A 14,458-nucleotide genomic window follows, 5' to 3' on the forward strand; every position below is an offset into this window, starting at 1 on the left:
TGTAGCACTACCTCCTTAGGAGTTGCTGGTTTGTTTCTGGGTTCCCTGTGGATCTGGACCCCACTCTGAAAGCCTAACCCCTGCTGACACCAAAGTACACTCTTTATTGAAATAAATCACCACCAGAATGTGAATTCACACATGGATTGAAGTGAACTAGTAAGAGGTTTATAGCAAACTTCAATATGGCTTGGTTACACAGCATAAACAGAATTGGAATGTGTAAAATCAATTGTCACTTGTGTCAGTTTGAACTTAAGAAAAGAAAACACTTATCACAGAATCTCAGTTGCCTTCAACCTGAGGTGGTCTTACAGCTCCCAGTCAGCAGCTAAAGCTATCAAACAGGTAGACTAGCTCACTTTGGACCCTCAGGACCTGATGGCAAGGGGAAAACTTTAAATAAGGAAAAGAGCTCTTTACCCCAAAACAACCATTGTTCTTTAAAGGCAATGAAGAGTCTTCTGCATGCTTGATGGGGCCCAGTTGGTGCACAGTGAAGAGAAGTGTGGACTGTAACTCTCTGAGGAACAGTGTAATCAAGAGAGGGAAGAATGAAACTCCCCCTACAAGCAGCAATTTAGGGATGTAATGTTCCTTTAAGACACTAGTCACTAGCGAATCTAAAGCAACAAGTTGCTAAGCTGGTAAAAGTGATTGTTGGCACAGGGCAACTCTCTTTTGGCACCCTAGGGAAAAGGCCTTCTTAGCAGAGTGAATTGATGATGATGGTGACACAGCAGTGGTTTGGCCTGTAGACTGACTGTCCTGTTATCAGTTCTGATGATAAAGCTGTGCTAAGTGTAGTCAGGCAATAGTGGCTAAAGGAACTAGGCCACGAATTCTAATAACTACCAGTATGTGCAATGTCCGCAACTGTGTGCAGGAAAATAGCAAGGGTGGAGAAAGTGTCAGTATTCCCTGTCTTTGATAATGCTAGGGACTCTCTTACCCGAGGGATGGCATCTGGCCTTTCTCTCTCCTTCGAAAAAGCCTCCACAGACTCTCCCACCTGCAGTGTTCCATCCGTTTAGCTTTCGTCATGATGCAGCAAGGTCAGCAGATTCTCCTCGCCCCCACACTTTCTCTCTGTCCACGGCCTGGTCCGGTCCCCCCTCAGTCAGTGCACTCCTCCCTCCAGATTCCTGTCTCACCTCGAAGGCTTTTATATATTTATATGCCTCCACCCACATGCCAGCTCCTCAGGGAAATGTAGTTCTTTATTACACTGTTCCTCAGCAAAGTCCTGCGGTTCAGCATATAAATGCCATGGAGCTGCTCTACAGAGTGTGAATGCCACTGTTCTGCAGGACACTTGCATCTTGTGTTTGTTTTAACATCCTGCAACCACTTATAGTAGGATGTTACAATTAGGAGCCTGTAAATCATTGCACCCACAATACGATGTCTCGTGCACACCATAAGGGGCCTGCAGTGGAGCCATCTGTCACCTTCTGTGTCCAGTGGACACAGCTCGTTCTATTTGGGCCAGCCCTAGTACCATTTAATCGTTGTGACTGTATCGCTTCTCGGCCTTTTGGCTAAGATCAAGTGTAGTATCTGTTCTTATCAGTGTCCAGTGGGGGTGCTACCGACCATTCTAGTTTACGGGGATGGTTGTTGTACAGTACCCTCACTGGTATGATGGGGGTCCGGAAGGCTAGTACCGGAGGGACAGAAACCAGGGAGCGCCATGATTCGTTCTGGGGCCTTGGGAGTAATTCCTCTGGGGAGACCGGAAAGACCCAGTTCCTCCTGGTTTGAGCATGCTACCTTGGTCTGGCCTGGGGCTGAGGAGGCAAAAAGTCCGCAAACTCAGTGCCCCCTGAGGAGACGCGCTCAGGGGTGTCACTAGTAACACTTGGGTGTGGGACCCCACGGTGTGAAGATGACACATGGCCACTGTTTTTACACTCTTTTTTGCACAGCGCCCTAAGGACCAGGTCTTTTGGCTAAGTCCAGGGCAATTTTTGCTACGGGCCTCAGGGCCTGGTCTGTGCACATTTCGGCACGGTACCATTTTTATTATTTTTTTTACTTTATCTTTACTTAATTTATTATGCACTCCCACGTTTGTCACTTTTTCTGTTCTTATGTGTGTGTTTTTCACGGATGGAGGGTGTGGGTCCTCGGGCCTTACCTGAAGTCTAGGGGGAGGATGTGTGGCCATACGGTTCCTTCCTCCCCTGATCCCTAGGGGGTTTTCTCTTCGGGAGAACCCCCTCGCCTAGTACTGGATGTCCGGCTTCGGCTGGGCATAAGGAACGGTGGTCCACCAGGCCTTTTGGCCAGGAGGACCAAATGGGAACCTTGTCCCTGTCAGGAGCTTCGTGCCCCGGGGGATCAGGCGAACGGTCCAACCCTTTCGGGGGTAGGACAAACACACCCCTAAGTGCACTTTTTCGTGTGGTGTTCGCACTTGCACTTTTTTTGTGATCACTTACGGGTTTTTCGTTCTAGTTTGCACGTTTGCGGACTTAAAAAAAAAAAAAAAAAAAAAAAAAAGACTGTAATAAATAGGGGGTTGTTTTTGGATTTTCCACTACTTATATTAAAATTATGTACTATCCTGTTGGTCTCTATAAAATAGCTAGTATATCTAAGCTCTGACAATATTGATGGTAGTACTACATTACAATATTAGCTATAATAATAAACACAATGCTCAAAAAGCAAAGGTCTTATTTATTTACAAAGAAAGTAAAACACTAACAGAGAAATCTAAACAAATATTATAGAGCATATAGAAATAAAAGAGAAAAGATGATACGTTATGTAAATTTGTTCTCTAAGTTCAGTATCTGGCTGGTCTCTGGATAGAAAAGGGACACAAGCATGGCCAGCCCTTGCATTTAAAGTACTCACAGACACCACCCACACAAACACCCTCAACCCTCCTGGTGTAGTCCTCCATCCAATGAGCGTCAATTCATATCTTATAAGAGGCTGTCTTCCCAAATCACTAGAAAGTATAGTATTACTCCAGCTATTCTCCCGGAAGTATGTCTAAGTCTCTACCACTGCTATAGTGCCAAAAATGCTTTGACCCAGGTCAATATTTCAGTCCACATACGGTTTCTGCCTTCTGGCTAGAAGCCATGTTATATGTCATTATGATCTTTGTGTCACCAGGGAACCTGGGCTGAGGCTTTCTTATCTCCATGCCCCACTGCTAGGGTGTATGTGTGAACTCCCAGGACCAGGATTTTGGTATGCAATCTTTTGTTACACACACCCCATTTGGTCTGACATTCCAGCAGACCAAATGGCTCTTTGTTAACCAAGCAATAAGAATCCATAAATGTCTGATATAAAAACATGTTGCCTTCCAACAGTGACCAATCACCGCCTCACCAGTCGAATGATGACACTGTACTGCTCTGGTGACAGTATGTAAAAAAAAAAAAGTGAAAAAACATTATTTACATTTTTCATTTACTGTTGGGATGCTGGGATTGGCCCACAGCTATCACATAGTACCTGGCTACCAGTACCATGTGATTAGCTTTAGCAAATCACAACATGTCAACAATAACCAAGCCATCATGAATGGAAACACATTCATGACAGATAAAACTTGTTTATAACAGTCCTCTTCACTATTATAATAAATAACACCCCCCCCCCTAAAGTAGTACAGTGTTATTATACACTGGTCTACTCTGATGAAAGTATGTAAACAAAAAGAAAAGAAATGTTTAAAAAAAGAAAAAATTTAGAAAAATGTAATAAATTTTTCTTTTTTTTATACATACTTTCACTCGTCAGTATCCCTGATTACCACCACACCAGTCATATGATGACACTGTACTGCACTGGTGACTCACCGTGCCGCTTACTAAATACCTTAAGGTGTCCAATTTCAGGGTCATTGGGGGGGAGGGGTTGTACTGTCCTGTCATTTTAGGGCCTCAAGAAATTAGCCAGTACATCAGCATTGTTCAATTTTCAGATATACAAGGGGAGCTCAAATTAAACCAGTATTTTTGAGTTTATATAATAAAAGAACAAATTTCAAGGAATGGAAACTGCATTTATTTTTTTTTACATACTCCCCTGCTACATTTATACACTTATCCCAGTGTTTAACCAATGCCTTGAAAGCTTCGGCATAGAAAGATTTGTCAGTATGCCTGAACCATCCTAGGACAGCCTGCTCCACTTCGTCATGATTGTGTTCACCATTCCCACAGAAATATTTGTCTCTTGTGCATTTTCACAACAGGTTATGTATCAATTATCCAGGACCAGGCGTTCCATGTGCTGAATGTTCACAGGAATGACTGCTCTGGGCTGGAATCCATCACGGCCGGTATCGTCACTGACAGATGTACGGCCATCTTTGAAATGTTTACACTAATCAAATGTCTTTCTGCGGCTGAGTGTCTCATCACCATACTGTGCTTGAAGTCTTCTGTAGCGATCCGTGGGTTTTATGCCTTCATTCACAAGAAACTTCATCACCACACGCTGTTCTTTGCACGCACTATCACTGTTGTTTGCCATCTTGATTAACGGTCTCTGAACTGGCTAGCAACATGTGCACCGTCTATCAGTAATAGGACACACTTGCCACTCACTGCTGTGTGTAGTACCGCCATGCTAGCAACCCTTTTTATACCTGTAAATGTAAAAGTTCCAGTTTGACTTGAAAACTCCCTGTATATACCATTGATTGAAGAAACTTTCACACACACTAAATAATATATACTGATTTGGGTTATTTTTACTAAAGAAAGATTTGGCCTAAATTAAGAAGAAAGATTATTTGTTTGCAAAATTTTATAACAGAAACAAATAAAAATTAGCTTTTTTTTCCCCACCTTTCTGTATTTTATTCATTTAAATGGCAAAAAGAAACATTGGTGATTAAATACCACCAAATGAAAAATCTATTTGTCTCAAAAAATTTCATCTGGGTACAGTGTTGCCTAACTGAGTAATTGGCATTCAATGTATGACAACACTGAAATCTAAAAGTTGGTCTGGGCATGAAGCAGGTGAAAGTGTCAGTATTGAAGTGGTTAAATTATAAGTGGTGGGGTTATAACCCCTGCCAGTTGGTAATGCTGTCTTTTCCCTTATTAGGTAAATCTATTCTTTCTTATTGTCCTGATCCCCACTGTTACCAGGAATAAAAATGTGAGCAAACCCCAAATGTTTTATTGCCTCCAGAATAAAATTACAGAGAAAATCATCCAATGGGACATCTGTTCCCATGCCAGTTTTTTAAAAGGAGATTTCCCTCACATTGGAAGGAGCTTTTTTCGGCGTTTCAGGTGACTCAGTTCATAGTGTTAAGCTGAGTCACTTCAGATCGCAATTTTTTAACGGGAGCTATACCCTATGCAATAACTAAGCAGTTTTGAGCCCTAGATTAAGGGGAATTTTTGGACTCAATAGGTATATATTATACCGTGTGTTATACAGTTAGTATTATGGGACATTAGTCTCACATACCTCTACAGGAGCCGCACCAACTCTTCAAAGGAGCCGCACTAACTCTTCATAGGAGCCTCATCAACTCTTCAAAAAGAGTAATTTTTGGAACCCCAAGAGGGGCACTTTTAAAGGAACCATTGATGTTTGATTGACATCTACTGGAATTCTATATATTATCTACTCTGGACTACTACTTCTTTACCAATACATCCATGTTTGTTTTCACATCAACAGTGAGAATTTTTTCTGGTCTTCCACATGAGTCACTTCTTATTGTGGATTCATTTCCATTTATGCTGGTTATCCAGGAAGACACATATCCACCATTATTATACCATGGCACATTTATTGTTAAGGTAAAGAGAGTATATTTACAACTTAATTAATATGAACATGTGCATCATGCTAGGTTTATGTCCAGATGATTAGCCCTTGTTTCCTGTGTATTCATCATAATCCATTATCTAATTCCTAGAACTTCATCCATTTTCTCTGTGATATTCATAAGGGGACAGCCAAAGAAGCAAACAAATTTACTAGGCCATACAGTATGGAACTCTACATCAGATGAATACAGAAGGAAAATCCCACTGCCTCATATTGATCATTTCTGCCTATACAGCCATTTTTGAAGACGCCAAATGGTTTTTTATTTTAACTCTTTGATTTTAACATGATTGCAATATGTTCACCCTGTCAATGTCAACCTTTGTCATGATCTAAGTGATCAAATAAATACACAATCGCTTTCACCTTTGTAGTGATATATTACTCCACGTAGGATTTAATTAACCACTTTCCAGGCGGCTCTGCACTAGTCAACTGCCAATTTTTGTTTTCCAGTATTATTAGGTTTATAATCCACATGTATATAAGTGAGTCGGAGATATTACTGAGATACGGTTTTCGTATCAATTTGGATGGCTTTTTTTCTTTTTTCATGGTAGGCAAAGGACTACCTGCCATACTCCCGTTTCGGTGGATCATGAAGAACTAGTAAGCAAAAAATGATTGGCTAAACCCACAAGTTTTATTTATTAGTATGTTTCCTTTATACAGGCTTTTTAAAATAATAATGTTATTATAAAAAGGTTACGGTAAATGGTTTAGTATAGTATAACACTTTTGGTAGTAAAAGCTATTGCTTTGTGATTATCATGTGGTTATTTAGTCTAAACATTCTCTGGCATGCTCTCAGTACACCGCTATAGAGAACAGCTATCTTAACCTCCCTGGAGGTATTCCCGAGTGTAGCTCGGGGTAAAGTCTCAGCACCAAAAGCGGTAACCCCGAGCTACACTCGGGAATACCCTTCAGCGTTGCTCCGGGATCCCTTCTGCACTTACCTTGTCCTTCGCTCCTGCGATATCCCCCCTACTGCATCCCCGGCCATCTCCTCCGGCCGATGCCGACATCTGTCTTCCGGGTTCCGTTCCCTGCGACGTCGGGACATACGGGGATGGAACCAACGGGAAATTTCAAAATGTCAAAAAGTGACATTCACTAAATACACTAAAATCACATAGTAAAACATTACTGTATCGAAGCATTTCCCATACATTTTGTCCCTACTGCTTTGTCCTGTGCCCTGCCTGCATCTTTACTGTTCTTTCTGCCTGGAAACTGAGAAATGTCCATGGTGTCCAAAAAGTGTCCCTTTAGGTCAAAAGCGGTTTTAAACCAGCTAGAGAACAGCAATAGTAAATTAGAACCACTTGCAGAATTGAGTGATAATGATTCGTGGGGAAATTCGTCCTCAGACACTGCAAACAATTTTGCGACTAAGATCAGTGATGTGCGAACTTGGCGCTCTATTTCAAATTTCAGTGTTTTTGGTTTGATTATATTATTGAATTTATTATTATTATATTATTATTTTTTAGGATTATTTATTAAATTATAATTTATGATTTTGTGTTTCAAATTTTAACATACCCGGGATGTTTGCTAGACTCTTGTTCGGACAATTTTCAGTGAGTTATTCCTAAAAATGACAGGCCTACAATAAAAAAACGGCATATTTCCATGCAAAAAAATGTACCGCTTTGAGCACAGAAATACTGACATAATCAGACCGCTAGGGAGGCTACGGGAGCTTTAGTCCTCATGCACACTGGACGTTTTGATAATGCTGGTAACCTTAGCTTTGTAAAGTCATGTTAAAAACGTGAGTTTTTCAGCTTTTTTTAGTGTTTTTGCATTAGCATTTAGTGGTGTTTTGCCCTTTTTCCTGAATTTTTCTGCATTTGCATTTTTTAGCGTTTTTTTTACCAAAAAAAGTCCAAAAACACCTGTTTGCGGCATTTTACTGTGTTTTGCAATGTTTTTTAGCGTTTTTCAGCGTTAGAGCGTTTTTACAGCTAAAAACTCCTCTAGAAAACCACTATTCCTGGGGTTTTTTTGCAGCCAAAAATCATCCCAGCCAAAAAATGTTGATTACAGTCTATGTGTGCATGGACATAAAGGATAACACGCTAGCAGGTTTATAAGCTATAGAAAAAAACATCAAAAGCCAAAAACAGCAGCTGTAAAAACATCAAGTGTGTATGAGGACTTAGTATTAGTTATTTGTATCTGGCAGCTGAAGATTACTCATTTATGTACTGGCCATAATTAGTTGTGAACTATGCTCACATAGTAACAAAGTTGGGACATTGACATTGGTATCTTTTGCATAGGAGAGGTTGGTCTATGGTGCAGATGATCTCAGCAGCAGGTGAGTATGCCAACAAGGGATTAACTTTAAATAAGTGAGGTTTAATATGAGGTTTAATGTTAACGATATGGAGATTTGTGTTAGGGTTAGCGTTAGGGTAAAGGGAAATTTAGAGTGAGAATTAATGTTAGGCATAGTGTTACAAGGAAAGGTAGTAGAAAAGTTAATGTTACAGAAATTGCTAGTGCTTAGTGTTACATGGGAAAATGGGAGGGGGGGGTTGATAAAGGGGTTAAAGTCAAGTTTAGGGCCCTTTCACATTGCAACGCAGTCTGGGATACCCACATTCCCATGTGGTTTCCCGCACCGCATTCCAATGGCACTGCCTTTGCGATCTTCAGTGGGTGTCAGTACAAAGTTTATGACACCCCAAATGCAGGCCGCAAAGGTGGTGCATTTGCCTGCTTCAGATCAGATGGTACAAAAGTACTATGAAATACAGTTGCAGTGCATTTTTAAGATGTAGTGCATGTACTACTCTTAGTGCAGAGCGGTTCAGAATGAATGGGCTGAAATTGTACTGCACAGAACTGCATGTAAATCACACAGGAACCGCACAGCATTGTTGTGCGAATCATATGCAGTTTTCTAGTGTGAAAGGGCCTTTAGGGTTTTAAGGATTTAGTGTGAGGGTTAGTGTTAGATTTAGGGATTGAAAGAGGTTAATGTGAGGGTTAGTGTTAGATTTAGGGATTAAAGGAGATTAATGTGAGGGTTAGTGTTAGATTTAGGGATTATAGGAGGTTAATGTGAGGGTTAGTGTTAGATTTAGGGATTATAGGAGGTTAATATGAGGGTTAGTGTTAGGTTTAGGGATTGTAAGAGGTTATTGTGAGGGTTAGTGTTAGGTTTAAAGATTATTGGAGTTTAGTGTGAGGGTTAGTGTTAGGTTTGGGGATTGAAAGAGGTTAATGTGAGGGTTAGTGTTAGATTTAGGGAATAAAGAAGGTTAATGTGAGGGTTAGTGTTAGATTTAGGGATTATAGGAGGTTAATGTGAGGGTTAGTGTTAGGTTTAAGGATTATAGGAGGTTAGTGTGAGGGTTAGTGTTAGGTTTAGGGATTATAGGAGGTTAGTGTGAGGGTTAGTGTTAGGTTTAGGGATTGAAAGAGGTTAATGTGAGGGTTAGTGTTAGATTTAGGGATTAAAGGAGGTTAGTGTGAGGGTTAGTGTTGGGTATAGGGATTAGGGTTAGTGTGAGGGTTAGTGTTAGGTTTAGGGATTATAGGAGGTTAATGTGAGAGTTAGTGTTAGGTTTAGGGATTATAGGAGGTTAGTATGAGGGTTAGTGTTAGGTTTAGGAGGTTAGTGTGAGGGTTAGTGTTAGGTGTAGGGATTATAGGAAGTTAGTGTGAGGGTTAGTGCTAGGTTTAGGGATTATAGGAGGTTAGTGTGAGGGTTAGTGTTAGGTTTAGGGATTATAGGAGGTTAATCTGAGGATTAGTGTTAGGTTTAGGGATTATAGGTTAGTGTGAGGGTTAGTGTTAGATATAGAGTTTATAGGAGGTTAATGTGAGGGTTAGTGTTAGGTTTAGGGATTGAAAGAGGTTAATGTGAGGGTTAATGTTAGGTTTAGGGATTAAAGGAGGTTAGTGTGAGGGTTAGTGTTAAATTTAGGGATTATAGGAGGTTAATGTGAGGGTAAGTGTTAGGTTTAGGGATTATAGGAGGTTAATGTGAGGTTTAATGTTAGGTTTAGGGATTATAGGAGTTTAGTGTGAGAGCTAGTGTTAGGTTTAGGGATTATAGGAGGTTAGTGTGAGTGTTAGCACTAGGTTTATGGTCATACAGTAGGAGGTTAGTGTGAAGGTCAGATTTAGGGTAACTGGAAATTAGTGTGAAGGGGGACCTTAGAGTGAGACATTGCTCTGTGCTGGGAGTTGTGTACCAAACAGTAGCAGTAACAAAAGAAACAGTATCAGGTAATAGAGAACTTTAAAAATGAGTGACCAGTCATATGTGACAAAATATTGAGGTGTAGATCACAAATGTTTCCTAACATGGCCATAAATCTCCACAGACAAGCTGGAATCGTAATCTTAATTAATGTTAAAAGGAATCACATAAATCAAAGAGAAATATTACAGCAAGTTTGATGCTTTACAGTTCTTACAAACATAGAATGCATCCTATTGTATCTAAAAGAATAAACAATCTTATCAAACATGCCCAGGGCTGGTATATCAAACATGAACAAATCATCCAATCTGCCATACATGTGTGCGCTCTTGATTTACTGTATTGTGTGATCATGTTCTGTGCTCAGGCTATTATCTGTACAGTTTTCTTCCACATACACTTCCCTGAAATCTAGCAGCACTGTCCAAGAATAACTGCCAGAAAAACATTTATCAGTGGCTGCAGCCACTTAGCTGCAGCTGGCTGATTAAGAAAACATTTCCAACAAGCCTGTTCAACAAAAGTTGATGTAAAGTTGATGTTCCTAGATTGTAAGCTCGAAAGAGTAGGGCCCTATAACCCCTCGTGTGCTGTTTGTAGTTGCTGTAATGTTTCATGTTTTGTCCCCCCCTCTATTGTACAGCGCTGAGCAAACCCTTTGGCGCTATACAAACTCAATGTAATATAATGTAATGTAATGTAAAGATTGACTTCTGTCAAACAGGCATGGCCACTAATCTATCACAATTTAGCCATTCTCAGCTGAATTAATAGAATTTTGATCCATCTATGACCAGCTTAATGCTTTTCTTGATAATGCTGCACAAATTTACTGTAATTAATCATACTACAGGATATATTGTCTGCAATTTATTCTGCCAATAATATCCCTTCATGCAGTACAGAAATTACTGTTAATGCGGTCTATCAATACATGATCAGTCCTAACATGAATACGGTAGATGGGGAATTAAAATTTGGTTATATGATGCCAGCAACTAATTTTGGTCATTGTCAAACCACTTTTATTGCTCATGTGGGGTACACTATATATTCTGCACAAAGTGGATATAGGCAAATCTGCAAATATCTAACCACCATGCAGCTGAATTAGGTGGACTTGTTTTTATGGTTCAGCAGAGCTTCAATTAAAAGAAAAATTTGTTAATGAATACACAGGTGTATTAAGCTGTTTCTTCTATATCTGCTCTACTGTAAACTCATGTAGCACTATCCCCTTAAGGGCTGCTTAGTAATTTTCGGGTTCCCTGTCAATCTGGACCTCTCTCTGAACGCCCAACCTCCACTGACACGACTGTACTCTTGTAAACCAGAACAACTCATCACTGTAAAATGGACTCACACACTAGTTAGTGTAAATCAATATGACGTTTATATTGAGTTTCAACGTAGCTTGATAAAAAAAACAACAACACAAAATAGCATTGGCATATGCAGCAGATAAAATCACTCTTGTCAACTTTAGGTAAAAGTAACAACATCCACAGTAAAGTACCAATAACTGTTAGCAGGCCTGCTTTCAGAAAGAATCCACTGCCTCCAATCTGAAGTGACTGTTGAATCCACAGCAAGTGAGAACAACTATCAATAGAACAGGTAAGTTCACTGCGGGTCCTCAAAACTTGATGGCAAGGATTAGATTTGAAAATGGAGAGAGTTTTCGTCTATAATCAACCAATGTCCCTTTAGGAGAAATATGGGGTCTTCTGCATGCTAGTTGGGGCCCAATTGGTGTGAAGATGATCTAAGATGTAGATGATAGCTGATAAGTACTTCTCTTCTTAATGGTAGTGAACTGATGTAAGGTCTTCTTTACGGCACTAAACAGGGACAGATTTGAAGTAATGAAGTGTAACAGTTGGCATAAGCGTCTCTGAGCAAGAACAACTCTCTCTCTGTGTGACAAGGGCCAAAGGCATCAGTATTAGAAATCCTGTTCAGTTGAAAAGGGTAAATTGTTGTTTCAGTTGGCACTCCTGTATTCTGGACTGCGTCTATATGTCCTGCGGTCAGCTTTAGATGATGAGACTGTAATGCAAACGTGTTCCAACAATTGGGTCTGAGAGAACTAGGCCAGAAACTGAGGTAACTATTTGTAATGTCTGCAACCATGTGCAGGTAGATGGCAGGTGTGATGAAATTGTCAGTGTTCACTTAGTATTGGGCTCCCTCACCCGATCAATGGTCTCCGGCAGGTCTTAGCAGTCTACCTTTCTCTGTAGATGGGGGATCCCACAGACTCTCCTGTCCTGACTCCGCATCTCATCTGGTCTCCTGCTTATAAATTGGCTCGTTAGGCAGCGTGGCAAGACTGATGATCAGCAGACTCATTCCGCTCATCCTCTCTATCTGACTCTGGCTCCGCGGCCTGGTCCAAGGCTCCTCTGGGAAATGTAGTTTCCAGATGCACTGTTCCTTAGCAAAGTTCTCCATATAGCTGTTCTTCAACATGTGAATGCTACTGTTCTGCAGGACCTTGCCGTCTGGTGTTGGTTTCAACATCCTGCATTAAACATCCATAGCAGGGTGTTACTCTCATAATACTTGGTACAGCCTGAAAATGTCCTTTTCTATTTGTTTGTTTTAGATGAGTGAAGAGAGGTTAGAGTTTGTGTCAGATTTTATTTGCGTAATAATGACACAACAAGAAGTAAGAGGAAATCTCCCCAAAATGAGGGGAAGTGCTCTCACTTGTGTTACAGCTCCTCTCCTCCTCTCACCAGTACCGAAAGTGGAAGTGAATCTTCCAAAAAGGGATATAACCACCAACAATTAAAAATTGACAGAGGTGCAAACCTTTTCACATGCTACCCTTAACTGGAAAAAACATTGGTTTTACTCTTACCTGAAGCTAGCCATATATGGATCAAAATTCTGCTGGTTTAACTGGATGAATTTCAATTTATGTATAGCAGTTCTCATATACAAGAAGTCGATCTATCAATACACTTTTAATGAACGGGCTTGTAGATATATTTTCACAAGAGCAGCTCTTGCAGCCAATAGGCTGAAAGCGCTGACCGGTGTATAATAATGGTGAGGAGTCCCACTTTCAGAATACAATGACACAGTAGGGAGAATTTCATCATCCACCTTGAATGTGTGAATGGGGAAATCGGTTCAGTTTTTTTTTTTATTCAGCCAGCCAGATAAAACTGAGCCATGTATGGCCAACTTTAAAGTGGTTGTAAAGGCTCAAAGTATTTCACCTTCATGCATTCTAAAGTAAAAAAAGCTTCTGTGAGCAGCAGCCCACCCCCCCAACTCCCCCCCAAAAAAAAACTTAAGCAAGCCCCATCTCAATTCAATGATGAGCAGGAGAGCGGTGGCTTTCCAGGGTCTCTTCCTCCTCATTGGATGAGACAGCAACGGGAGACATTGGCTCCTGATACTGTCAATCACAGCCAGTGAACCAATGAGGAGAGAGAAGGGGCAGGGCCAAGCCATGCTCCTTGTGTGAATGGACACAGAGCAGCTGCTTGGAAGTGAGCCTGCTCGGGTGCCCCCATAGCAAGCTGCTTGCTATGGGGAGCACTCCACAGGATGGAGGGGCCAGGAGCACTGGCCGGAGACAGGAGAATAGGAAGATCAGGCTGTTCTGTCCAGCCTGACACAAAGTATGACATGTTTGTTATTTTTACAAAATCTGCCTTTACTGTCACTTTAATGTTGGATCCAATTCATATTCATAGAGATTAATTACAACATAATGTTGAAAGAGTCACTCATTTAAGGCGGGGCCACACAGACAAGAAACCTTGCTCTTGAAGTATTAGTACTTAGACTTAGTACTTAGAATTGTTTCACAGTATGAGCTGCAGCGTTTCTAAGTGCTTCAGTAGATCACTTTAAATATTTGCAGAGCCATGAATGTGGTTCATTCTTACTGTGGACAAGGTGTACTGCAGTAGCTTCATCGAGTAATCACAAGAAGTCAATTGTTACACTTCTTATTTACATGCTACATTGTCTTGTTAAACATTACATTACTCCATCACAGTACAATAAGGGATTCACTAACTACTCAAAGTGAGGACATGGGAAATATAGCGCTACCGGGATTTTTTAAATGCTGTGTGAAAAAGTCAACAGAAACTAATGTAAGTCATTTTCAAATAATTTATCTTCTATACATTTTAAGTGCACTTACTTGGATTTATCTAAACAGTGCAAAGAGTTTTTTGTCTATGCTATGTGAACTAAAAATATGACCTTTTCTCCTTCCTTCCTTCCTTCCTTTGCTAGAATTAGAAGGGAAAAAAAAACTTGATTTATGATGGAAACTTTTGTTATGCTTTATTACATCTAATTGGAACAAATAATTAACACATATTACTGGATCATTGCTTTAAATGTGCTAATGTAATAATTTGAAAAGCA

The 14,458-nt window shown here is 40.4% G+C and overlaps 1 pseudogene; it reads left to right on the top strand.

Moving 5' to 3' along the window:
- The first annotated feature begins 1,521 nt into the window (after positions 1 to 1,521).
- On the top strand, positions 1,522 to 1,636 carry LOC149440938 (U2 spliceosomal RNA; annotated as a pseudogene).
- Positions 1,637 to 14,458: the final 12,822 nt, after the last annotated feature.

The sequence above is a fragment of the Staurois parvus genome, unplaced genomic scaffold (genome assembly GCF_062004578.1).
Source record: "Staurois parvus isolate SC_StPar_1 unplaced genomic scaffold, SC_StPar_1.0 ptg001045l, whole genome shotgun sequence".
Taxonomy (NCBI): domain Eukaryota; kingdom Metazoa; phylum Chordata; class Amphibia; order Anura; family Ranidae; genus Staurois; species Staurois parvus.